At 38.5% G+C, this 27,911-nt stretch overlaps 1 long non-coding RNA gene and 1 pseudogene across 18 annotated transcripts in view; both read right to left on the bottom strand.

Annotated features, from left to right (window-relative positions):
* The window catches only part of LOC144376180 (uncharacterized), a 145,479-nt gene that overhangs the window by 68,267 nt on the left and 49,301 nt on the right, over positions 1-27,911 (bottom strand). For 13 of the 18 annotated variants that reach the window (XR_013436365.1, XR_013436349.1, XR_013436359.1 and 10 more), the window contains 2 exons: positions 16,776-16,933; positions 4,410-4,495 (listed from right to left, as the gene is read on the bottom strand). The exons of 1 other annotated variant lie outside the window; for it this stretch is intronic. This is a non-coding gene — a long non-coding RNA (uncharacterized LOC144376180). Of the gene's footprint in view, positions 1-4,345; positions 4,496-16,775; positions 16,934-27,911 lie in introns of all 18 variants that reach the window. 4 more of the 18 variants (XR_013436351.1, XR_013436360.1, XR_013436361.1 and 1 more) reach the window with 4 other exon arrangements.
* Positions 21,342-27,040, bottom strand: LOC101973586 (mitochondrial nucleoid-associated protein 1 pseudogene; annotated as a pseudogene).

Below are 27,911 nucleotides of genomic sequence, written 5' to 3' on the forward strand. Positions count from 1 at the left end.
GTTAAAGTGTCCATTTGTAATTTTTATAACACAAAAAGTGTTTGGTAATGGAGGTGATATGTATGTAAAATAGATTGATGGTGTGATCTTTTCACAATGTACATGGATAACAGAACATTCAGTTGTACATTTTAAACATATACCATCTTTTCCAAAGTAAAAGAAATTATAAAGACAAATAGATTTACCTTCTTGTTTCAGTATAGCAAAATGAGATAATCACAGTTTTCAGAATGATCGGGTAATCTATGTTCATTTCTATTATTTAATATATAACTATATAACTTATTTCTCTTCTTATACAAGATCAGGATTTTGACGACACCTCAGAAAAAGGAAAACATTCACCAGGCATGCTCAATTTTCTGAAAAAAATATAATTATTTCAGGATATTTTACTTTAAAACAAATTGTTCAATGAAAATAGTACCACTCATTATTATTGCTGTATGTATATACATGACTGCATGACCAATGTGATTCTGCAACCTGTACATTCAGAAAAATGAGAAATTATACCCCACCTGATTCAAATGTATGATATGTCTAGATCATTGTACTGTCATGTATAACTAACTAAAACAAATAAAAAATTAAAATTCAAAAAGAAAATAGTACCACTGAGACATAGCTATGTATTTAGGTATGCTGGCACACACCTGTAAGACCAGGACTCAGGAGGCTGAGACATAAGGATCACAAGTTCAAAGTCAACCTGGACAATTTAGCAAGACCTGGGGAACTCACTGATACTTTGTCTCAAAAAAAAACAGAAAAGTAGAGAGACAGGAAGGCATTTGTTATTGTACTTGACAATGTAAGTGCTTTGCAAATTATTTCTTGTCATTAAACTTTACTTCCATAAATTCTAATATTTTTAAAGTCCTACCTCCTAAAATGGATGTTAGGGTCTTTAAGTTAATAACTCTAATACTTAGAATTGACCAAGAGGAAACATGAACACCTGAGACCATCTGGGGCCAGCTGCTCTGGTGATGGAGGAGGGCATTCTGGAGTTTCTGCTGGTGCATATGTTAGAAAACATCTAGATTCTACCTTCAATTAATTCAAAATATTAAATCCTGGGCTGTTCAAAGCACAGCTAAGGTGGGTTTAGAATGCTGTTTCTCAGACAGAAAACAGAAACTTTGTCAGAAAGCTCAGCATAATTCCTTTCTGTGGCCTTGGGCTCCCCCAACCTGCTGGTCCCCCCAAAAGCCCCACCAATTGAGAATCCACCAAGGAAGGGCAGGCCCAAGCACTTAGCCTCCTACCTAGTGCCCTCACCCTGCATGAAAACCTGTAGTGTGCAGCAAAATAAGGTCAATGAGAGACGTTTATAGCAGTGAACACCCACATCAGAATAGATCAAAGATGACAACAAGCTAAAGCAACACCTCTAGGAACTAAAGAAAGAACAAACTAAACCAAGAATTGATTTTAAACAATAATAATAAATATCAGAGCAGAAATAAGTAAAATTAAAACTACAGAAACAATAAAAAAATGAAACTCAGACCAGGTGTTTAGAAATAAAATCAGCAAACACTTAGCTATATGAAGGGGGAAAACAAAGAAAGAAGATTCAAGTGAAATAGGAGACACTGCAACTGACACAAAATAAATAGAATCATAAGAAACTCCTATGAAGAGACCACAAACATATGCCAGTAAATTCGATAATCTAGCAGGATACATACCTCAACATATCCAATCTACCATGAGGAAATTATGAAGAAATGGAAAATCTTAATGCAATGTTGAGTAAAGACCTAATATACCTGATGAACACAGCTGCATAAATATTCAACAGAATGCTCCCAAACCTAATCCAATAGCACACCCAAAAGATCATTCACCACCATCAAAGGAGATTCATCCCAGGGAGGCAACAATGTGTCAACCTCTGTAAATACAAAAAGGTGATATGCTGCAGTAAAGAAATCCAAACTAAATATTATAACTCCATTGAAATCATTAGAGAATAACCATTCAGTAAAATTCTACTTCCTTTTATAATGAAAACCCTCAAAAATTAGAAACAAGAGAAATGTGCCTCAACCAAATAAAGGCAATGGATTACAAACCCCAAACAACATCACACTGAAAGGTGAAGAGGTGAAACCATTTTCTGTAAGATCAGGAACAAGGAAAAAACTCTTGCTCAATATACTATTAGAAGTACTGGCCATACATCTACAGTTAATGGATGAAGCTGGAGAATTTCATGTTAAGCAAAATAAGCCAACCCCCTAAAACCAAAGGGTAAATGTTTTCTCTGATATGTGGATGCTGATCCATAATGGTGGGGGGTGGGTATGGGAAGAACTGAGGAACTTTGGATTGGGCAGAGGACAGTGAGGGGACGGGAGGGGGCATAGGGTAGGAAAGATAGTGGAATGAGATGGATATCACTATCCTAGGTACATGTACAAGTTCAGGAATGGTGTACTGCACTAATGGTGTGATTCTACTTCGTGGACAACCAGAGAAATGCACTGCTGTGCTTCATTTGTGCACAATGAATCAAAATGCATTCTGCTGTCATGTACAACTAGTTTGAACTAGGTATAATTACCCGTGTCTGCAGATGACATGATTTCATATACATAAGCCTCTCTCATTACAACATTTCCATGTCTGCTTGCTTCTCCAGGCTCCCATCAAGCTGACTGCACATGGACATATAGGGAACAGGCTCTCAAAAGAAGGAAAGTGATGACACCTGTGTTTCTAAAACCTCACAATTCAGCCACAAAATACAGAGCTCAGAAGATGTGTGGTTCTTTGAACATGATGACATGGGGCTACTATTGCAAAGTGCGGAGTTTTTAAGAATATGGAGAATGGGCTTATGCTAAAACTAAACACTTGGGGTCAACTCTAAAACTGTAGAGCTTTCAGAATCAACTCTATGTTCCAAGACTTTTACTTACCAAAATTTTCTTATTTTAAAATTTAATCATCATTACCATTTCTAAGGGTGCAGTTCAGTGATATTGAATAATAAGGTCAGTGTATATTTCACCTTGAACTCCTGGCTCAACTGATCTTCCTGCCTTTGATTCTGGAGTAACCATGACTACAGGTGTGCACCATTGAGCCTGATTACATTTTATAATTGATGTAAAACTGACAGTTTTACATTAACAATTACATTAAAATTAATATTTTAATTTCTGATTTTAGTAATCTGTCTTTTTTATTATTCACCCACATAACATGTTATTCCATTACAATAAAAAACCACCACCCTCTCACTCTCCAATATATGAAACAAATTTCCTCTAATAACTTCAATAATTCCTATTTACTTATATCCCTAGGTGAACTTCATCCATTAGCTGGGTTCACTCCAAAATGAGTTATTATTAAGGAACTTGTATCAAAAAATAACTTTATTATACACATTTTCAGAGGGCTTGGTTCACATTTGGAATTTCTATGCTAGTATATACTATACCTGTATTTTATGGTGACATAAGGGACAAATTAATGTATTTATATTCTGCCAGGTTTCCTAGAATTTCATTAGAGCCTAGCACTTTTAAAATCCCATATCTCTTTGAGTGAATAATAATATGTGTAAATAAAGCCACTTCAAAAAGATAAACAAAATTGAAATTTTGTTATCTATGTTCCAAGACATTTACTTACTAAAATTTTCATATTTTAAAATTTAACCATCATTACCATTTCTAAGGGTGTAGTTCAGAGATATTAAGTACACTGACCTTGAACTCCTGGGCTCAACTGATCTTCCTGCCTTTGATTCTGGAGTAACCATGACTACAGGTGTGCACCATTGAGCCTGATTACATTTTATAATTGATGTAAAACATTTATAGGCATTAAGTACATTCTCAAAACTCTGCACTTATGTTTTATGCATAACTCAGGCATCTGAGAGGCAGCTGAAATGTAAATGTAAAGTTTGTAAGAAAGAAGAAAGTTGACTGGCCTGCTCCCTGCTAACCCCCAATGTCTAGATCAAGGTCTTGTATAGAGCAGGGATTTAATATTCATTTAACAGATATCTAAAATTATACTGAAGTGCAAGCTGTGAACTCTTCTTATTTACTAATATGCTTTAGTTTTTCATCATACTAAAATAATTCTATGAACACAAAGCACCTAACACAATCTCTAGCACTTATGAATGTGTGCTGGATGAATATGTAGGGAGGTAAGACATTTTATCTAAAGGTTAGCCTTTAATTTATGTGAATGATACCTAGATGAACTACAACTTAACCGTGTTAAAGCTTGCCAATCACTGCATACCTGATTGTCAAATTTATATCACATAATCCATCTAGAATTTAATGGTGAAATTACAACTCACTCGGCAATTTTCTTTGAAAACTCCATACATGATGAATTAGAATTTGCTGAAAATAGCAACAGACCTCCTTCCATTATGTTCATCTTGGTTTCCAATTCAGGTGGCATCACACAAAACTTCAAAGCCTTTTGGTTTTCTAATTCTCAGAGCCTAGAAGGATACAATATACATAAAGAATTGCCATGATATAAAATATACCTCAAAGGATTTTTTTTGCTTTTTTTCCAAATGATATTTTATAAATAGCAAATAACTTCAGCTGAAGGAAAACAGGAAAACAATTTTCACCATAATGGTGTCTTTTATGTTGGATGGAGATACATACTTATGTGGGTAAACTGAAAGTTCGTTGGGTTTTAGGGTTACAAATTGATGGAAATAAGTCAAAGGAGTTAAACTAATTGTCACAACCACTGGGAATAATTAATGAACTTACAAGAAAGGTGGAGCTCAAGAACCCAATGCTTTACTGTTTGCTGCTTAAAGTCAATTGTGGACAAGACCTCCTTTTATTCTCTGACATCAAATTTATCTTGGATTAACACACAGAAAAATAGCCAAGCCATGAGTAAGGATGTGCACTCATCCATCCTTAAACAAAAAATAAATGACCCGCCTACACTCAGCTTTTCCTGTGAAAACTGTTTCCCATAAACCTCCCTGTGACCTTTCAGCTGCCTCCCAGATGCCTGAGTCAAGCATAAAACTGATTTGACATCTTCCTTTTCCTCAACTGGAACATGAGGCTGACAGGAAAATAACCTTAAGGAATGTTAAGTGACCACCCAATTGACAGGCAGCAGGACAAAAGTCTAGAGATCATCAGAGCTGAGGTTCTCATCCCATTTACTCTGGGCTGCGTGTCCCTATTATGTAATGAGGATGCTGTGTTGCATGGAGTATCAACAATCCAGCAGGCCATGAGGACCCCCTCCCAGAAAGCCTATTGCACTTCTTCCATTCAATGTTTGCTTGGGGCCCCTAGTGATTATAAACAGGCTGAAACTCAGCTGATCCTTTTTGTTATTCTTAAATTTTAATTAAGCAAGTAATATGTAAACACATCCTCCTTGTCAAGATCTTCAACACCATAGTTAGGCAAAAATCACCAGCCCCAACATCAGACTTGTCCCCCAGAAGTGAAGGTTCCTGGATACCTCAGGCCTTTTCCATGCACTCACAAGCCTGACCCTTATAAAATATATAGACAAAACATATATTCAATGGTTCCAGCACAAAAAGATATCACTTCACAAATCCATCCTTTGTTTTTTCACCAAACAATATATTTTGACAAGTCGGGTTAGAAAACACAGCCTTGCTAAGTTACTAAGTTGTTCCCAGCTCCTGCCAAGTCTTGCATTCTGTGAACACGCCACTTTTAGACAGGTCACCATCTGCAAGAGTTCTCCAAGTGCACACATGCTATGGAACCATCTGGTCTCAAAGAGCTCAGTGGATAGTCCCACCAGAGGGCTAGGAAAGTACACCTCCAGCCAAGTGCCCTCAAGAGGCTTTCAATTAGGACAGCCCAGGATTCCAAACCAGAAAACATGTGGAACTACAATGCAATTAACCTTGAACCTAAACAGAAATGTATATGGGATGATCAAAGTCCTGAAGAGACCAAGGAGGAACACTGATGTCTACCATGGCTTTGAAGCAGGGATCAGCAAATACAGCCACGAGCCAAATCAGGTCCCTCCAAAGCCACTTTTTACAAAATCTGAGCCATGCTCCTTCATTCACAAATTGATCCTGGATGCACCTGCACACTGGGCATAACCACAAAGCCAAAAATATTACCTGGCCCTTTATATCAAAGGGTGGCTGACTCCTGCTTTACAAGAGAACACAGCATCTGCAAAGGAGGAAAATCTGGCAGACAGGTTAATATAAAGGAAAGAAATACTGCATCATCACCAACACTGGGTGGGAAGAGATCTAACACCATCTATCAATGTGTTTACAAAAAGGGTAGAGGTTCAGGAAGAAAGCAGACTTTCTTCAGAAGTCACAAATTTAGGCTTCTGGGTCAAAACTCATGTTTGCATTTTTGTTTCCACTTCCCTTTAATTGACAGTGAGGCCTTGCTAAGTTACTTAAGATATCTTAGCTTGAGTTCCCTCATCCATGCAAATCGTAAAACTGGTCCCACAGGGTTACTGTAAAATTTCTGCCAAGCATTTAACACATGGATATTGGACACATGCATATGCAAATCCACTTCCAACACCTTGTATATCTATCAAATATAGTAATAGTTATGGGGCAGCCATCTTTCTGTACCCTCTCACCTTCAAATAAGCTCCGAATAGTACAACAGAGTTCTCAAGAGTACTTGGAACAGAATGAAAATATTTTCTAGAACGGAAAATACCATAGAAATCATTCAGCCCATCTTTCCTTACTCCTGCCTATCTGCAGGATTCTTGCCAAGAACTGCTACACCAGGTGCTTGAACAGTCTGAAGCCCACATCAAGGGCTCATCATTTCAAATTCTTCCTCAGAACATTCTGAGACTCCTTTCCCTGCACCCTCTATCCATTGCTTCTTATCCTTTGAAAATTTATAGGAAACAACAGATTCCTTTTTCACAGGACAGCCCCCACCCTACTCAAGACAGTTCTCTTGGCCCTGTGTATTCCCTTCTTTGGGATATTTCCTGAAGCCTTTCCTCAGCTCAATGGCTCAAATGCCCTATATCATCTCAACTATGGTCCCTTAAGTTCCAGTCTTCAACTTTTAGACTATAATCAAATTCTAATGTAAGGGCTGGGAGAGTTGCTACCTAGTAGAGAGAGTATGTACCACTCTGGGTTGGGGCAGTACTTTAAAAAAAATCCTAATGTCAAACCATTTTCAAAATGGCACAGTGTGGGGGTGAGGCATCCATTTGGAAATGACTATCAATACAGTCACACCCTGTGACTATTCATTGCACAAATTACTCACATAGAATAATTCTTTTTCTAGTTTTAATTCTCCTTTCTCCTATTGAAAATTCCAGTTGTGTTCTTTGCCACCTCTCAAGAAAAGTGAGTTTTAAAGGATATCCTCAAAAACATGACAGTACGGGCTGGTAGGAGACTCATCAGCACAGGTTTTAGTGTGAAATGGAGAATAAAAACATTCCCACTTTTCCCCCATAAGTATAGTTCCTTTATGTTTATCCTAAATCTACTCTAGAATGTATAATAATTATTTATAGCATGTGTGAAAACCTATCCTTTCCAGAGAATCTTTGTATCTTTTAAAGTACAAATCATACTCCTCTTTGAATGAGGTTTGAGAGTCTGTTAAGTTTCCTGAATTAAACCACACTGCAAGAAATCACCTGCCATGGACAGACTAGCAATCATCCTAAATACCAGGGGTGTAATTCAGTGGTAGAATGGTTGCTTAGTACTTGTGAGCATCACAGGAAAATAATTTTAAAACTACCCATTTTAAAAAATTGGTGACCCTGTGTGATGATTCATATTGGAGATGAATAAGACTGGCACAGAATTATATCATTTTCCTACTGTGTAATACTATTCTATCTGCACATGATTGGTGGAGGTGGGTGAAGGCTTGGGCTTGCCTTCCAAATTATGCCATAATTTGGCCTGTGGCATATCCCTAGTCGAAGTCTTTACCTTCAAGAAAACAGGGAGAGAAACCTGGTATACAGCACCCCCATCAGAATCTAAACTCCAGACAGAAGAGTTTTTACTATTTTATGCCATATACCCAGTGCCTAGAACAGCACCTAGCACTTGACAGAGGCTCATCAAAAGTGCGTTGAAGGGCTGGGCTGTGGCTCAGTGGTAGAGTGCTCACCTAGCAGGTGTAAGGCACTTGATCAATACTCTGCACCACATAAAAAATAAAATAAAGGTATTGTATTCCCCTACAACCAATATATATATATATTAATTTTAATGAATAAACCCTCACCTCACTGAGTTGTAATGATTGGCATATGGAACTGAAGTAGTCTATCAACAAAAATTTGCATCAAAAAACAAAGGATTACTTCTTTATTAGTGATAACAATCCTAAAACAAATAGTATACTTAATAAATATGTAACATGTGTCATTATTTTACATGGAATTTAACCATGACCAATAACATGATAAATCATCCTTGTAATTCAACTATAAAAAGATTATCCACAAAACCTTAACTAAAATTGTTAACCATTCATTCATCAATCTCCCAACACCATCCAACATCTCAGCATGATGAAATTTTGGCTTCCTTCAAGGCTCTTCCTTATTATCCAAATTCTCACTGGACATTTTCTAGCCATACACTCTACATCTGACACAATAACAGCTTTTTCCTCTGCAACTCATACCTAGAGAGGCTAATTCAATACATACATGCAAATGGCACATTCTTCATTTGCTTATTCCTGCCTGCAGGCCAAGGCCTTTACTAAGGATCATACGCTTACTCTGAAACATGGACTACTGGAGTCCCTCTCCTGTTTGCAGTCACAGCTGCAATGTTCATGGCTACATTTTACACTACGGACAAACACCTTTATGAGGTGCCACTGTCACTACAAACCTCCCATTGGCTATCCCCTATATTGGAACCAGCTTAGATGAGTGAATCTGAGGGGGATTCTCAGTTGACAAAGCCACTCTACACGATTCTTACATTCCACTTTGTTCCACCATTTCTTTCTATGGTGGAAGGGACTCAGATAAAGTCCCTTCCACCCATATTACACAATTACAGATGCCCCAGGCCTACTCACTCTAGGATTAGTCTTCACAGTCCTAGTCGTGTTCTCCCCAGACCACCTAGGAGACCCTGACAATTATACCCCTGCTAATCCCCTAAATGTTCCTCCCCACATTAAGCCACAGTGATGTTTCCTATTTGCCAATGCTATCCTCGGATCTATTCTAATAAACCAGGCAGATTCCTGGCACTAGTATTCTCTCTCCTAATCCTCATACTATTTCTCGTCCTGCGTGCATCTAAACTACCAAGTATAATATTCCGACCCTTAAGCCAATGTTTCTTCTGAGTCCTAGTTGCCAACCTCTTTACTCTTACGTGAACTGGAGGCCAAATAATAGAACAACCATCTATCATTATGGGTCAACTAGCATCTGTCTTCTATTTTGCTCTTATTCTACTTATTTCCACAACCATCAGTTCAATCGAAAACAAACTTCTTAAATGAAAAGTCCTAATAGAATAAATGTTACTTTGGTCTGGTTTATGAAGCCTTAAATCTTCTTAGAGCAATATTCTGGGAAGATATTACAAATTCCACCTTCAACTCCCAAAGCTGGTATTACTAACTTAAACTACCCCTTGCATTAATACTTGACCACATCCTCTAAATTTGATTCCTACATGACTACTCTCCACTCAGCTATAAATCTAATAACTCCTATGTATACAGTGCATTAATGCTCAACCTCATTCATAACGTACAACCCATAAATAATCCTCAACAGTACACAGTACTTTATATGTTTAGACAACATTAATACCTGACCCATGCATATAAGCAAGTGCAATCAATACTCATATAATACATAAATCATAACATCTCAGTTCAAAAATGACCAACCTTTCAAGAACATGGGTATCCCCACCCAACAGCAATTCTAGTACTGCAAGACACATTAAATTCACTAGTGATATGTGCCCCGTTCTGTCATCAACCTTCCTCGTCCAAATGACTATCCCCTTCCAATGATGGTCTCTTAACCTACCATCCTCCATGAAATCATCAGGCTGCCCAATTCATGTCCCTCTTCTTGCTCTGATCCCATAAAACTTGGGGGTGGCTAACATGAAACTGTATCTGGCATCTGGCTCTACCTCAGGGCCATAATTTGTAAATCTGCCTACTTAGTGCCCTTAAATAAGACACATGATGGATTAATGCCATATATGAGTCCATGACCCAACATAACTGCACTGTCATGACTTTAGTGGTTTTATTTTGGGGGTATGCTTTCACTCCCCACTGGTCGTCAGAGGCTCCAACACAGTCAATTCAATGGTAGCTGCACTTATTAGTCAATATTTCCATCTAGCACATTAACTATAAGGTGTTAATATATTCATGCTTGATGGACAAAAAATCATTCAAAACACAATTTGACGAGAGTTCCCAGCATCTTACAACTCTTACATAAATTAAAATCCAACCCACCTCTATTTAACCCTAAATCACATAGTTTTTACATGGCCTAAAAATTATTAACTTTTATCTCAGTATGTCCACATAATCAACTTTAAACTACTCCCATCCCAATACCAATTTCACATTAACGAACTATAAACAACAATTTAACTAAAACCAAAACCCTACTACATCTATACTGATTAATACTATGATACTTACATAATAATTTAACACATCCTAAATAAGAACAAGCTCATGATCTGTTAGTGTAGCTTAAATAAAGCAAAGCACTGAAAATGCTTAGATGTGTGTAAGTGTGTGTGTGTGTGTGTGTGTGTGTGTGTTTGTATACACACACACTCCATAAACACATAGGTTTGGTCCTAGCCTTTTTATTGGCTTATGGTAAACTTACACATGCAAGGGTTCTCACCCCAGTGATAATGTCCTCTATATCAAAATACGATCAAAAGATGCAGGTATCAGCTTCACTATATGTAGCTCACAAAGCCTTGCTCAACCACACCCCCACGGGACACAGCAGTAAATAAAATTAGGTACATAAATGAATGTTTGACTAAGTATACTATAAGAGGGTGGGTAAATTTCATGGACAGCCACAATAGTCATACGATTACACTAGTTAATAAAGTATTATATAAAGCATGATTAAGAAAACAACTAAATAAGACTGACCTTTTATTAAGCTGTAGAAAGTCCTAATGATAATAAAAATTGTATACAAATGTAGTCTTAAAACATGAATTCACGATCGCTAAGGCCCAAACTGGGATTAGATATCCCACTATGCTTAACTCTAAACATAAGTAATCAACAAATGAGATTATTCACCAGAATACTACTAGCACAGCTTAAAACTCAAAGGACTTGATAATGATTTATATCCTTCTAGAGGAGCCTGTCCTATGGTCGACAAACCCAGATATACCTTACCTCCTTTCGCAATATCACCCTATATATCACCTTCTCCAGCAAAACCTAACAAGGCCTCATATTGAGCACAAGAATGTTACATAAAAATGTTAGGTCAAGGTGTAGCCTACAAAGTGGAAAGAAATGGGCTACATTTTCCATCTGCTAGAACAACACTTAGAATAGCTTTTATGAAAACTCAAAGCTCAAGAGGGATTTAGTAGTAAGCTAAGAACGGAGAGCTTAGCTGAACTGGGCAATAAAGCACACACAGTGACACCACCCAACACTGCCGTCACCCTCTTCAAGGACTATTAACTATAACATATCTGATTTTATTCCACTAATAATACGAGAAGAGATAAGTCATAAAAATGTAAGCATACTGGAAAGTGTATTCGAATAATCAAAATGTAGCTTAACAATCTAAAACACCCAATTTACACCCAAAAGATTCCACTGAACTGTGGACATTTTGAACTAATGCTAGCCCCTGAGCCTAAAACCTTAACAACAATGTATCAGTAGAATAGAACATTTACCTAATAAATGTATAGGGATATATTTTTAACTGGAGCTACAGAGACAGTACCATACAGGGAAAGAAGAAAGATTAACTAAAAGTATAAAAAAGCAAAGACTAAAACTTTCACCTTTTGCGTAATGATTTAACTAGAAATAACTTTAGAAAAAGAATTTAAGCCAAGACCCTGAAATCAGACCAGCTACTTATGAGCAACTAATTAGAGCCAATGCTCCTATGTAGCAAACTAGTGAAACAATTTATAAGTAAAAGTGATAAGCCTACTGAGCCTAGTGATGGCTGGTTGTCCAGAATAGAATATTAGTTCAACCTTAAATTTACCCAGAGCATTGGTAATCTCAATGTAAATTTAACTGATGATCTGAAGAGGGACAGCTCTTAATTAGGGAGTAAAACTTTAAACTATCATAGTTCACCTAAAAGCAGTCATTGATTTTTAAAAAGCATTAATTTAAACTTAACTCAAATTCAACTCAAACTTAATACCAATACTTGAAATGATCTCCTAACCCTAAATTGAACTGATCTATTAATATATAGAAGAAATAATGTTAACATAAAGTAACAAGAAACAACTTCTCCCTGCGGAAGTTTATATCAGACCAAATAATTCACTGATATTAACAACTATATAACACAAACAACTCAACCATTTTGACCATATTGTTAACCCAATACTGGCATGCACTTAAGAAAAAGATTTTAAAAATTAAAAGGAGGGCTGGGGTTGTGGCTCAGTGGTAGAGCACTTTCCTAGCATGTTTGAGGCCCTGGGTTCGATTCTCAGCACCACATATATATATAAATAAAATAAAAGTCCATGGACAACATATATATATATATATATATATATATATATATATATATATATATATATATATAACAAAAGTAAAAGGAAATTGGCAAACACTAACCCCAAAGACATTACTTCTAGCATGAACACTATTAGAGGCACTGCCTGCCCAGTGACATATATTTAACTGTCGAAGTATTCTGACCTTGCAAAGGTAGCATAATCACTTGTTCCTTAAATAGGGACTTATATGAATGGTATGACATGGTTTAATTGTCTCTTACTTGTAATCAGTGAAACTGACCTTCCCATGAAGAGGCGGGAATGAATTAATAAGAGGACAAGACCTCAGGGAGCTTGAATTTAATAGACTAAGCACTCTCAACAATAACCACTCGGAGGCCTAAAACTCTTCCTAAGGGCCAAAAATTTTGGTTAGGGTGAATTCGGAGTATAAGTCAGCCTCTGAATGATTATAATCCAGACACCAACCTGTCTAAATTTTAACTCATTAATTGACCCAAACTATTTGATCTACAGAACAAATTACCATAGAAATAACAGTGCAATCCTAGTCAAGAGGTCATATCCACAGTTAAGGTTTAATACCTTGATGTTGGATCAGGACATCCAAATTGTATAACCAATATTAATGGTTCCTTTGTTCAACAATTAAAGTCCTAAGTTCAGACCACAGAAATCCAGGTTCATAATATTTCTCCCTGAATGAAAGGACAAGAGAAATAAGGCCAATTCTACGCATATGTCTTAATAGAAGAAATAATCTAATTCTAGTAATTATTATCCACCCTGCCCTAGAACAGCAGCTTTCAATTGCAAAAGACTTCCAACTTCATTACCATGTATGTTTTTAGTAGACTTACTCCTCCTGATTGCCCCATCCTTAGAGGCCGTGACTTTCTTAACTCTAACAGAACAAAAAATACACAACTTCAAAAAGGCCCAAATGTTGTAGGACCCTATGGCTTACTTCAAATGTTTGCTGATGCAGTAAAATTACTTATTAGAGTAATTTTAAAACCAAACCTCTAACATCTGCCATCATTTTGTTTATTATTGCTCCCTCCCTAGCCCTTACTCTGGCATTTGCAATATGAATCCTCTACCCATGCCACAACCCTCACTAATAAAAACATAGGAATTCTCTTCATCCTTGCAACTTCCAGCTTAGCTGGATATGTGATCCTATAATCAGGATGATTCCAAATATGCTTTAATCGGAGCACTAGGAGCTGTAGCACAAACCACCTCCTATGAAGTAACTCCAACCATTATTCTACTATCTGTCCTGCTTGTACATGGATCATCTACTCTATCAACCCTAATCACAACTCAACATTTATATGTTTCATTCGTATTGCCAATGTGATCCTTAGCAACAATATGACTTATCTCAACACTGGCAGCAACAGTGCAAGCTCCTTTTGACCTGATAGAAGGAAAATCAGAACACGTATCAGGATTCAATGTAGAGTACACCATGGGCCCCTTTGCTTTATTTTTTTGTAGCTGAATATACCAATATTATTATAATAAAAGCTTTACAACTCTTTTTTATAGGGGCACTCTTCAACCCACCAATCACTGAAATCTTTACATTTTGTTTTGCCCCTAAAGAACTTAATCTTGGATATTCTTATGAATTCGATCATCATACCCAAGATTCTGATACGACCAACTCATGCACTTATTATCAAAAAACTTCTCAACCCAACATTAGTTTTATGTATGTGACACATCTCCCCACCCATTATTGTAGCATGTGTACCCCTCAAACCTAAAGAAATATGACAACATAAAAGAAACTTTGACAGAGGATACAACAGAGGATTAAATCCTCTTATTTCTAGAATCATAGGATTTGCACCTAACCCTAAGAATCCAAAATTCTTTGTGCTACCTGATACACCATGTCCTACTAGTAAAGTTAGTTAAATAAGCTATTGGGCCCATACCTTATAATGTTAGTTTATATCCTTCCCATACTAATTAACCCCTTAACTCGCTACCATTTATCTCACCATAATTTCAGGAATTTCTATTACACTATTCAGTTCCCTCTGGCTACACATCTGAGTAGGATTAGAAATAAGCATACTAGACATTATTCCAGTTTAATTAACAAAGCGAACCCCTGGTCAACAGAAGTTGCAACCAAATATTTCTTAAGCCAGGTCACAGCTTAGATAATTTTAATAATAGGTACTATTACCAACATTAAAATCAACTCCAACAACCAAGTCTCTTCCCTAATATTTGCTGTAGTGCTATCAATAAAAATGGGATTAACCTCATTCCATCTATGAGTCCAAGAAGCTAAGAAGTCACACTTATATTCAGGATTAATTCCACTAACATGACAAAAAAAATGCACCAATTTAAATTATCATTCAACTTGCTCCCTCTATCAACTTTTCCTTAATAATAACAATAGTGATACTGTCCTTATATCAGAAGGATAAGGAGGACTTAACTAGACCCAACTATGAAAAATCCTAGCATGTTCATCACTCACTCACATAGGCTGAATAATAACAATCATCACATTCAACCCCACATTAACTATGTTTAATTTAATTACTTATATTATGCTTATAATCAACATATTCATGTTATTCCATTACAATTAAAAACTATCACCCTCTCACTCTCCAATATATGATATAAATTTTCTACTAATTTCAATAATTCTTAATGTACTTATATCCCTAATGGACTTCCTCCATTAGCTGGGTTCACCCCAAAATGAGTTATTATTAAGGAACTTGTATCAAATAATAATTTTTTTAAGAAACCAAAAAGCTATTTTTATTTATGGACAACATAATTGTTGACATGAAAATACTATAGGATCTACAAGACAAAACCCTATTGGAACACAGAATGAATAAGTTAGTTTATGAAGGCGAAGTATACAAGATCAATTGCCATAAACTAGCAACGAATAATCAAAATTAAAGTTTAAAAATTACTACTTATGGTAACATCAAACAATACCAAATACATAGAAATCTTTCAAAAAATGTGAAGGATCTGTAAAATGAAAACTATTAGGAGAAATATTCTGTTTATAGGTCAGAAAACTCAGTATTATTAAGCTGTAAATTAGTCAACTTTATTATACCCATAAACAGCAGTAACAGCCCTGCTAAACCTATATTTCTATAGATGCCTTATCTACTTACCATCCCTAACATTATTTCCATCCTCTAATAATACTAAAATAAAATGACAATTCGAAAGTATAAAAATAACCCTCTTTATACCAACCCTTATAATTCTATCTACCCTCTCCCTCCCCCTTACACCCCTATTATCAATCTTAAACTAGCAATTTAGGTTAAACTTAGAACAAGAGCATTCAGAGCAATAAGTAAGTTCCTGCAGTAAGGACTGCAAGACTTTATCTTACATCAACTAAATGTGAATCAATTACTTTTATTAAGCTAAGCCCTTAATTAACACATTTCACTAGACTGATAGGATTTGAACCCATAAAAATTTAGTTAACAGCTAAATGCCTAACTCAACTGGCTTCAGAAAAAAAGGTGGGAGAAGCCCCAGCAGAGTTGAAGCTGCTCCTTTGAACTTGCAATTCAATATGATAATTCACCTCAGGACTTGGTAAAAGAGGGCTCAACCTCTGTCTTTAGATTTACAGGCTAATGCCTGCTCAGCCATTTTACCTCCTACCTGTATGTTCATAAACCCTTACATCGGAACACTTTACCACCTCTTTGACACCTAAGCTGGTATAGGAGGAACAGTACTTAGTCTACTGATTTGAGCTGAACTAGGTCAACCCAAAGACTTGCTAGGGGATGATCAAATTTATAATGTAATTGTTACTGCATATGTATTCATAATAATTTTCTTTATGGTTATACCTGTTATGATTGGTAGGTTCAGAAACTGACTAGTTCCCCTTATCCGTGTAGCCCTGATATAGCATTTCCTCGAATAAATAACATAAGCTTCTGACTCCTACCTCCAACATTTCTTCTCCTTCTTGCCTCCTCTATAGTTGAAGCAGGCCCAGGAACCGGTTGAGCAGTATATCCCTCACTAGCTGGGAAGCTTGCACACACAGGCGCCTCTGCAGATCTCACTATTTTCTCACTCCACTGGGCAGGTGTTTCATCCATCCTAGGGGCAATTAATCATATTACTACCATTATGAACGTAAAACCCCCTGCCGTATCACAATTCCAGACTCCACTATTTGTATGAGCAGTAATAATTACAGCCGTGCTACTCCTCCCATCCCTTCTAGTTCCTGCAGCAGGATTGTCCATACTCCTCACAGACCCAAAAATAAATACGACGTTTTTTGAACCTGCGGGAGGGGGAAACTATGCTTTATCAACACCTATTCTGTTTCTTGGACATCCAGAAGTACACATTCTGATTCTATTCTTTTGGATATATGAGAATAGTTTGAGCTATAATATCCATTCACTTTTTAGGATTCATCATATGAGCACACCATGTATTTACCTTAGGAATGAGTGTGGACACCGGAGCACACTTCACATCAGCAACCATAATTACAGCTATTCCAACCAGAGTTTGCATCTGACTGGCAACTTTACCCAGTGGCAATATTAAAGGGCCCTAGGTTTTGTTTGCCCATTTACTGTAGGAGGCTGCACAGCAATTGTTCTAGCTGACTCAGCACTAGACATTGCATTACATGCTACATATTATGTAGTACTTCATTTTCACTATATCCTACCATGGGGGCTGTGTTTGCAATAATGAGAAATGTGTTCACTGATTCCATATGTTCTCTGGTTATACCCTAGATGCTACATGAGCTAAAATTCACTTCACTGTTATACTGTAGGAGTGAATGTAACTTTCTTCCCACAATATTGCCTAGGATTATCAGGCATACCACGATGATACTCTGACTACCAAGACACATATACATCATAAAATACTGTATTCTTGATAGGGTCATTTCTCTTACAGCTGTAATAGTTATAATTGTTATAATGTGAGATGCATCAAAAAGAGAAGTCCTAACTGTAGAACTGACAATAACTAGTCCAGAGTGACTACATGGATCCCTCCACCTTACCACACATTTGAAGAACCAACCTATGTGAAAGCATAATTAAAGAAAGGAAAGAATTGAAACTCCTGTGACTAGTTTCAAGCTAGCCCCATAACCATTATAACTTTCTTTATAAGATGTTAGTAAATATATCATATAACTTTGTCAAAGTTAATTTATAGATTAGGATCCTTTATATCCTTATGGCACACCAATTTGAACTAGGATTTTAAGATGCTACATGATCTATTATAGAAGAACTATTACACTTTCACAACCAGACCCTATAATCCTATTCTCGATCAGCTCTTTAGTTCTTTGTATTATCTCACTTATACTTACCACAGAACTCACTCACACAGGCACCATAGGTGCTTAAGACATTGAGAACATCTGAACTTTCTACCCACTAGTATCCTCATCCTAATTGTGCTTCCTTCATTACAAATTTTATTTATAATGGATGAAATTAATGACCCTTCGTTAACACTAAAAACAATAGGCCACCATTGAAGATATACAGATTACGAGTACTTAAATTTTGACTTCTACAAGGTTCCCACCTCTGACTTAAAACCTGGAGAATTACAACTTCTAGAAGTTGATATCTGAGTAGTTCTACCTATAGAATTATCAGTTCGCATGTTAATTTCATCAGAAGATGTGCTTTACTCTTGAGCAGGCCCATCCCTCTGACTAAAAACAGATGCCATTCCAGGTTGACTTACCCAAGCTTCCCTAACATCAACATGGCCAGGATTACAGTACAGACAAGACTCAGAGATCTGTGGATCTAATCTCAGCTTCATGCCAATTGTCCTCGAATTAGTTCCACTGAAACACATTGAAAACTAATCTTCATCAATATTATAAATTCTCCATGAACCATTAACCTTTTAAGTTCAAGATTAGAAGCTTAAATTTCCTCATAACAAGATGCCCCAACTGGATACATCAACATGACTTATTACCATTATTTCAATAATTTTCACCCTATTTATCTTATTTAATCTCAAGCCATTCATACCCCTCCTTTAACCCCTCACCAAAATATTTGAAATTGATTGAACATAAGACCTCTAGAGAAGAAAAATGAACAAAAAAATTTTTTGCCTCTTTCATTACCCCTACAATAATAGGATTACCTACCGATATCCTCATTGGATCACTCCCCAATATTTTACTGCCTTCGCCTAATCGACTTATCAATAATCAACTAGTCTCATTTCAGCAATGATTAATTCAGCTCTTTCTAAAGCAAATGATGATAATACAAAATCCAAAGGGATGTACCTTTAATATTCATCTCATTAATTATACTCATTGGACTAGCAACTTTACTTGTACTATAACCTCACTCTTTTACACCCACCACCCAACTCTCAAATCATAGCAAATCCCCTATGAGCAGGTGCACATTACAGATGGGAGATGAGATTGGATCCCATGCTGGCTTGGGACTGCTCTGCTGCAGGTCCCATAATGAGGAATTGCCTCCCTCAAAGCTCCTAGAGAGGCCACCATGGTAGACCCTGGTCCCTGCCAACCCAGTGGAGAAGGAAGGAGGGAGCAAGCCACAGGCTGACTGGCAGCACAAGACTGGAGTCTCCCTTGGTACCCTCTGCCTCCCCCTTGGGACATTGGCCCTTTGAGCTATGGAACTCCCCGCCCCGTGCACCTGCGCTCCCTAAGGCCCTCAATCCGCACTGACTCACCTGCCAGCCTACCTGCCCTGACCCCATCCCCGACCCCAGCCTCGACTCACTCTCAGGGGTCAAAGGAAGAAACCCACAGCTCTACAGGCGGTGTCTCCAACAGCAAAACAGTGGTTCCACAGGAAAGAACCTCATTTCAGCAACACAGAGGCCAGGATGGCGCGGGGCGGGGCTACAGGCTTGTGGCTGGGACTTTGGGCGTGGCCTGGCCATAGGGGAGGAGCCAGACCTTCTGGTCTAGCCCCTAGGAAGCCAGATAGAGGAACTGTCAAGAAACACTTGGGCCAGAGGTGGGTTTTTCGGGGTTTTTTTGTTTGTTTGTTTGGTTGGTTTTTGGTGCTGGGAATCAAACCCAGGGTCTTGTGCATGCAAGGCAAGCATTCTACCAACTGAGCTATATCCCCAGCCCCATCCATTAAGAAGATGAAAGGTCATTTGCAGGAAAGTGAATGGAATTGGTCATCATCATGTCTAAAGAAGTTACACTCAGAAAGACAAGTGTTGATGTTCTTTCCTGTGGACTCTGAGCTCCGGGGAAGACAACATGAAAGATAGGGGGACCTTCAGGGAAGGAGAAGACTACCACGGTTACAGTGAAGGGGTTACAGAAGATAATAGCGAAGGAGGATGTGATCAAAGCATGTTATATGCATATATGGAAATCTCATAGTGAATCTCATTATTTGGCATAATTAATATGAATTAGTGATTATAATTATTGTAAACACAATATTTTGAAACTATTTCTAATAATTGAATACCTCTTTTAATGATTCCTTCATGAAATAATATCTACAAGACTTCCTTAGTAACTAATCATAGATTATTCATAATTTATAATCATTCATGAGATTTCATTTTTTCAAATCATTTAACCAATTGAGAGAATAAATCTTAGACCATGCTAAATATGTTTATAGCAGATATTTTTTCCATCACTGGGCTAGAGTACTTTGTTAGAATGCAAAAGGCTTCGCATTCCATCACCAGCACTACAAATCATTAAAAAAAATTACAACTAGAAATACCGAGAAAACTAAGAATACATAATTTTATTTTAGAAAAAGTCAATCAAATATCCAGATACCTCCCACCCCCAAAATTAAATTGACTCTTCACTAGAGCCAAAATTTTATCCTATCCAGAATTTACTCCTATCTCTGTGTTCTTTCCCTCATTTTTGAGTTTGAAAAAGTCTTATGGTTACACCTAAAAGGCTGTTGCATGTATTAGTGTAGTGTGATGTACTTTAGTCTTGTTTTTAAAATGCATTTTTATAGGGGTAAAAATATCATTGGGACAGCTCTCTTGAAAAATAGGTTATATTAGAAAAACCCCACATGGGATAAGATTCTTTGAAGAAAGTTCAAACAACCAATCTTCATTTATAGTAACTGTCAACTTAAAAGGCAGCTTCAAAATGCATGAAGTATGATATGTCAAGAACTATGTAAGGTTTTGAACAACCAATAATAAAAATTTAAAAAAATTTTAAAAAGGCAGTTTCAGGGATGGGAGTGTAGCCCAGTGACAGAGTATGAAGTCCTGGTCCAGTCCCCAACACTCCTCCAAATATCAATATATGATCTTTAATGTGAATAAAATGTTTTCTAATATGATTTTTTATTTGTGTTTTGGTGGAAGGTGGGCAAGGGAAACGACTTTTTTTTTTTTTAAGATTTCAGTAACTGGATTCCTTAAGTCCCTCTCCCATCTGTGCAGGCATCACCCTGAGTCCCAAGGCTCCAAAGCTTTGACTTCAGTGGTATCCAGGCCACGTTTACTTACACCAGTGCTGCACCTTCAGAGGCCAGAAGCTCCAGCTACAGCAGAGGGTGAAGTACCCTGTGAAGAGCATGGTGATGCCACCAACCCCACTCTTCCTCACTGTGGTGTTGCAGCAGATCCAGCCTTTCCACCCAGCTCCCAAGAGTCTCCTTGGAGGAAAGATGGAGGTGGTAAGCAGGGTTGGGGGTTACAAGTTGCTTAAACCAGCCAAACTTCTTCCTAACAAAGGAATTTGTGAGAAGCTTTGCCCCTGAGGACTGGAGAGCTGAGGCCTCTGGGCCATTGAGTTCCAATATTGAGGCTTCCCTGGCAACACCCCTAGTCCAAGAGAACCAGAATAGAGCTCTGGAAACCATTCCAACCCCATGAAGCTGGGAAGGGTCTTTCTGTCAGCAGCACCAATATGACTGACTGAGAAAATCACATTTTAGAAAAGAGATACATGCAGAGACTGCGGCACCCACTGCACAATTCTGGGACTGAGAGCCAGAGCTCGACTCTTAATCTCCACTAATAACTTCACATCAGGCACTTGCTGAAGACTGCAGAATGGTGCTTTCACAGTCAGAGAAGCAAGACTTTGGTTGCTTGATTGACAAGCAGAAACTCCCTGTAAGCTGCCTCCTGTGGAGCTAACAGATTTAAAAGAGGACCTGCATCTTCCAGCTGAAGCGCCAGTGTTGAAGTGCTCAGAGCCAAGGCTCAATGGTGCCAGCTCCTGCATCTCCATGGCAGAAACACTTTCCTCTGCATTCTCTTGGCTTCCACACGCTTCTGATCCAAGGCCAAGTCCTTGGTTCTGGTTCTCCCTGACTTGAATTCCAACAAACCGACTAAACTAATAGTTTTGTAAATACATATTTAAAATGTTTTACTATAAAATCAATTTGATTATGGGTGCTATGCCAAATCTCCCTGAAATTGTTTATATAGTACACAAAAAAGTTCCATATTCATATTACTTTTTCATTGGTTCTTTTCAGTTATCCATGACAATAGGATTCATTTTGACCTAATTATGAAAGCAATGGAATATAATTTGTTCTAATTCAGTCCCCAGTACTTCCTCTTCTCCTCTCCTCCTCCCTCTCCATGTTCCCTTCCTTCTACTTGACTGATATTTCTGCTATTTGTTTATAGTTTTTTTTGTAATTAGTGTCCTGTGCATGTGCATGATAATGAGATTCACTATCACTAATGATAGTCACACATGTACACAGGAAAGCTAGGTCAGATTCACTGCACTGTCTTTCCCTATCCCAGCCCTCCCCTTTAGGCCCCTTTGTCTACTCCACTGCTCTTTCTTCTATTCTTTTTTTATCCTCTCCCCTCTTTATTTTGGATTACCTTCTGCATATCAGAGAAAATACTCTACCTCTAACTTTTGGGGACTGGCTTATTTCCATTGGTATGATAGTGTCCAGTTCCATCAATTAACTGATAAATGCCATAAAGTCATTCTTCTTTATGGCTGAATAAAAATCTGTTGTGTATATATGCCATGTTTTCTTTATCCATTCATCTGTTGAAGGGCATCTAGGTTGGCTCCATACCTTGGCTATTGTGAATTGTGTTGCTATAAACATGGATGTGGCTGCCTCCTGTAGGATTCTGATTTTAAATTTTTTGGATATATACTGATGAGTAGGGTAACAGGGTCATATGAAGGTTCCATTTTTAATTTTTTCCCAACTGCTTTCCAGAGTGATTGTGCTAATTTGCAGTCCCCACTAACAATGTGTGAGTGTACCATTTTCCCCACATTCTCGCCAACATTTGTTGTTACTTGTATTCTTGGTAATTGCCATTCTGCCTGGAGTGAAACGGTATCTCAGTGTAGTTTTAACTTGCAATGCTCTAATTGCTAGAAAAATTGAACAATTTTTCATAAATTTGTTGACCTTTGCATTTCTTCTTTTGCCCATTTATTGATTGGATTATTTACCTTTTGCTGTTGTTGTTTTATTTGTTTTGGTGTTAACCTTTTTGAGTTCTTTTTTATTTTTTGGATATTAATGCTCCATCTGAGGAGCAGGTGGTAAAATATTTCTCCCATCCAGTTGGCCCTCTTTCACACTCATAATTGTTTCTTTATGTAAAGAAGCCTTGAAAAAATGGTTTTTTAAAAAGTTGTAGCTAGCCACAATAACTTGTAGCACTGGGGATTGAACCCAGTACGTCACATGTGCTAGGCAAGCACTCTACTACTGAGCTACACCCGCAAATCTGTGAAAGAGATTTTTCATTTAATGACATTCTATTTATTTATTTATTTTACTTTTCTCACTTTCAGAGTCTTGTTAACAAAGTCAGTTTCTGAACAAACATACATGTTGGAGTGTTGGGACTACATTGTCTTCTTCTAGGAGTTGCAGGGTTTCTGGTCAAAATCCTAGGTCTTTGATCCACTTTGAGTTTTGTGCAGGATAAGGGATAAAGGTTACATTTCATTCCACTACATATGGATTTCCAGGTTTCCCAGCACCTTTCATTAAAAAGGTTATCTTTTTTCCAATGTATGTTTTTGGCACCTTTGTCTAGTATGCAATAATCGTGTTTATGTGGGGTTCTCACTGCATCTTTACTCCATTGGTCTTCATGCCTGTTTTGGTGCTAGTCTCTCTTTCTTACTATAGCTCTATAGGATAATTTCAGGTCCTGTATTGTGATGTCTCCTGCTTTTCTGTTCTCATTAAGGAAGGCTTTGGCTGTTCTGGGTCTCATTTTTCTAAATCAATTTCATAACTGATATTTCCAGTTGTGTGAAGAACATCATTGGAATTTTGATGGAAATTGCACTGGAAGTATGGCTATTTTGACAATATTCATTCTCATTCTTCCTGTCCAAGAATATGAGAGGTCTTTCCATCTACTGAAGTATTATTCAATAGTTTTTCTTAGTGTTCTATAATTTTAACTGTAGATGTCTTTCACCTCTTTTGTTAGATTGATTCCCAACGTGTTTTTTTACAATTTTTTATTTCTTTTTATTAATCATGCATCACAGTATAATGCATTTATGAAGTTTTGTATAGATAGATGGGATACAATTTCTCATTTTTTTGAGTATATATGTTGTAGGATCATATTGGTCATACAGTCACATAAATACATACAGTAATAATGTCTGTTTTGTTCTATGATCTTTCCTATCCCCACATCCCTTCCCCTCCCCTCCTTTCACTTCCCTCTACCTAATCTAAGGTAATGGTATTCTTCTCTAGAGCCCCCAACCAATTATTGTGAATTAGCATCTGCATATTAGAGAAAACATTTGGCTACCTCTCCCATTCAGGACCCCAGTCTGCCACTCTTACTCAGGACCCCTGGTAGCCACTCCCATGTGGACCCCCATCTACCAGCTTGGGGCTCCCACAGTAGTCTCCATCTTAGGATACTCCAACCACTGCTATAGTTCCCTGCACTTGGGGACACTGGACAGGGTCTGGAGATAGCTTCCAGCCACAACACTGCACACCCAGAGCTGCATCTTCAAACATGCCACTCAATGCCACCTCTCAGGCCAACCTGACACCTCATCTCTGAAACCAGCCACCTCCACCTTGGGACACCTTGGTCACCATCTTTAATTGGGGCAACACTCAGCTTGGGACACTGGCAGAGGCTTAGAAGCAATATCAAGTTAACTACAGGGCTAGGATTGTGGCTCAGTGGTAGAGCGCTCACCTAACATTTTTTTTAAGTTAACTACAGTCCTCAACTCTCCCACTTCCCCACAGCCACTAATTGGGAACAGGGTTTGCAGCTATGTGGCTGATCAGTAGCTCCCAAAGACTGGTCCTGACCCTCCCAATATAAAACAGCTCTCTGTGACTCCTGCAACAGATGTGAAAGCCTTATAACACAATCCATAAAACCTCTGGAAAGATCAGTTGGAACAATACAGGGATGCCCTCATTCACCACTTCTATTTAACATAGCCCTTGAAACTCTAGCCAGAGCACTTAGACAGATGAAAGAAATTAAAATTAAATCACTATTTGCTAATCACATGATTCTATACTTAAACAATTTGAAAAATTCCACCAGAAAACTTCTAGAACTAATAAATAAATTCAGAAAATTAGCAAGGTATAAAATCAATACTCATAAATCAAATGCATTTCTGTACATCACTAATGAATCCTCTGAAAAAAGAAAATAGGAAAACTATCCCATTTGTAATAGCTTCTGTAAGGGACCAGCGAAACATCAGAGGAAGAGACCATCAAGGGACTGCCTCATGCAACAGAAAAAGGGTATATTTGGGGACCAGCACGCTGGGGCTCAGTGCTCACTTGAATAGAGCAAAGAGAGATAGAGCCCTGAGAACAGCTTAAGCAGAGCTTATATACTTTCCTTGGAGAGGGCAGGGAGGGAAGTTACATTTTGTAGTTTGGCAATTGGGGACAGCTCATTCTGGGAACAAGATTAACAACAGTTCACAGTTGGGGACAGCACATTCTGGGAACAAGATTAGCAAACAGTTCTTAAGATTTCAACAGTGTTTTGTTAAGTAAATAGAAAAACGGAGTGACAAGTACCTATTTTATTAAACTTTCACTTCAAAAAATAAAATAAAATCCTTAGGAATCAATGAAGCAGGTGAAAGATCTCTACAAGGAAAACTACAGAACACTAAAGAAAGAAATTAAAGAAGATCTTAGAAGATGGAAAGATCTCCCTTGTTCTTGGATAGACAGATTTAATATTGTCAAAATGACCATACTACCAAAAGCACTACACAGATTTAATGCAATTCCAAACAAAATACCAATGACAAGACCTCTGGGAAGATCAGTTCCTGATTGGAAGTAGATAGGGAGGGGGTGAGTGATACAGTTTACAGGGTAAAGACCAGGAATTGTGAGGCCCACAGGTGTTATAAATGGCTGTGGACTCATATGGAAATGTCATGGGACTGGAGGAGGGGCAACAATAGTCCAGAGGGACATATGTGGGCTTCTCTGGAGGAGGGGTCAGACCACAAACCCCAAGTCATGGCCTTCCTTCCTTCATGATAGATGCCAACAGAACTTGGAACCCAGGAATCAGGCACCCACATTCTAGCAACAGTCTCCTCCCCAGCTCATTTTGTGAAATACTTTGGATGCAAAAGCATGTGTTCTTGCTTCCCCTGTGGAGGCCAACTATTTAGGAGGCAACACCACCAGAGCTCCCCCTATGGCTGCACAGCCCCTTCCCCAGATCCCAACCCCAGGACACCTCACATATGAAACATCATGGTGAGAATGGGGTGCTGGTGGAGATCCTGCTCCCAGCACCTCTGCCCTTGCATAAACAGACAAGGCAGGCCCACATGCAACAATCCAGGGCCACTGAGGCAGAGACTATCCACCACCGTGAGAAACCCTGAAATGCCTTCCTCCTGAGTTTGGGGGAACAGGGAGCTAAGGCAGGATCAGCTATTGGGAGATTGTGAGGCAGATGTCCTGTCATGGTCATCCCCAGGACAGGGCTGGAGGTGGGGATTGGGAGTGTCTAGGCCTCATTCTGGCCCTTGGTGCCATCTCCTGTCTTCCTAGGGTAGAACTCTGGGTCACAGGGTCTGCGTGAGATTTGGGGAGATTACCACTAGGGCAGAAACACCCTGAACAGAGGCTAGGCAGGATCAGGGGCTCCCTGCCAGCTTCCAGGCTCTCTGTTTACCTGCTCTCCACAGGTTCTCATGGAGGACAGCAACAGGGGCTTCTAATCAAGACCAGTGCTGGAAGGGCCAGGGCCGAACAACCATGGGGACAAGCATGGCCTCAGGGTGAGTGTGGGAGCAGGGAGGCCTCCACAGCCCAGGCCTAGAGAGGAACAGAAGGTGACACTGAGCCCAGACACCACCCTGAAAACATTCCTTGTGGGGCTGAAAGGTGGAGGGGCAGAGTCCTGAACCATAAGGAATCTGAACACAAACTCCGCACCCATCCCCACCTTCTCTGCCAGCCTTGGCCTTGGCCAAATGAAAGGTCACTGTCCCCATATTAGAGACAACATCACAACAGCAACACTGACACTCTCACTTCCTTAATCTGAAGATTTTGCATTCCACCCTTCAGCTGATTATAACTCCTAGACCCAGGTGTCTGGGTGGCAGTGGACTGCCTGTCCTTCCACACAAGTATTACACATTAACAGGATTAGTAGGGGGACATTTAGCCAAAACATCCAGGGAACTTTGCTACTTGGTCCATTTCTATGTCACTTGCTGTCTCAAGGAACACACCCCACAGTCTCAGAACAGGTGTTGGGGGGCCCCAGCACTTTACCACCTTCCAGGTGGACTCAGTTTCCACAGCCATTCAGCCTTTCCCAGCATTGGGACCTGACCTCGTTCCCTCCTGAGCCACTTTGACAGCATCACAGAGAATGGTGTCCTGGGTGTCCTCACACAAGAACTGCCTGGGATGAGCCTGTTTTCTCATCTCCAGAAGGTGATGTGCTGGTGGGACTCAGGGGATAATGCTCCTAATGCACAGAGATGCCACCTCTTGTCATATAACAAACTAGCCTGAAGCTGCTGAGGTAGTCAACTATACCTCAGCAATTCCAC

This window comes from Ictidomys tridecemlineatus, chromosome 3 (genome assembly GCF_052094955.1).
Source record: "Ictidomys tridecemlineatus isolate mIctTri1 chromosome 3, mIctTri1.hap1, whole genome shotgun sequence".
NCBI lineage: Eukaryota > Metazoa > Chordata > Mammalia > Rodentia > Sciuridae > Ictidomys > Ictidomys tridecemlineatus.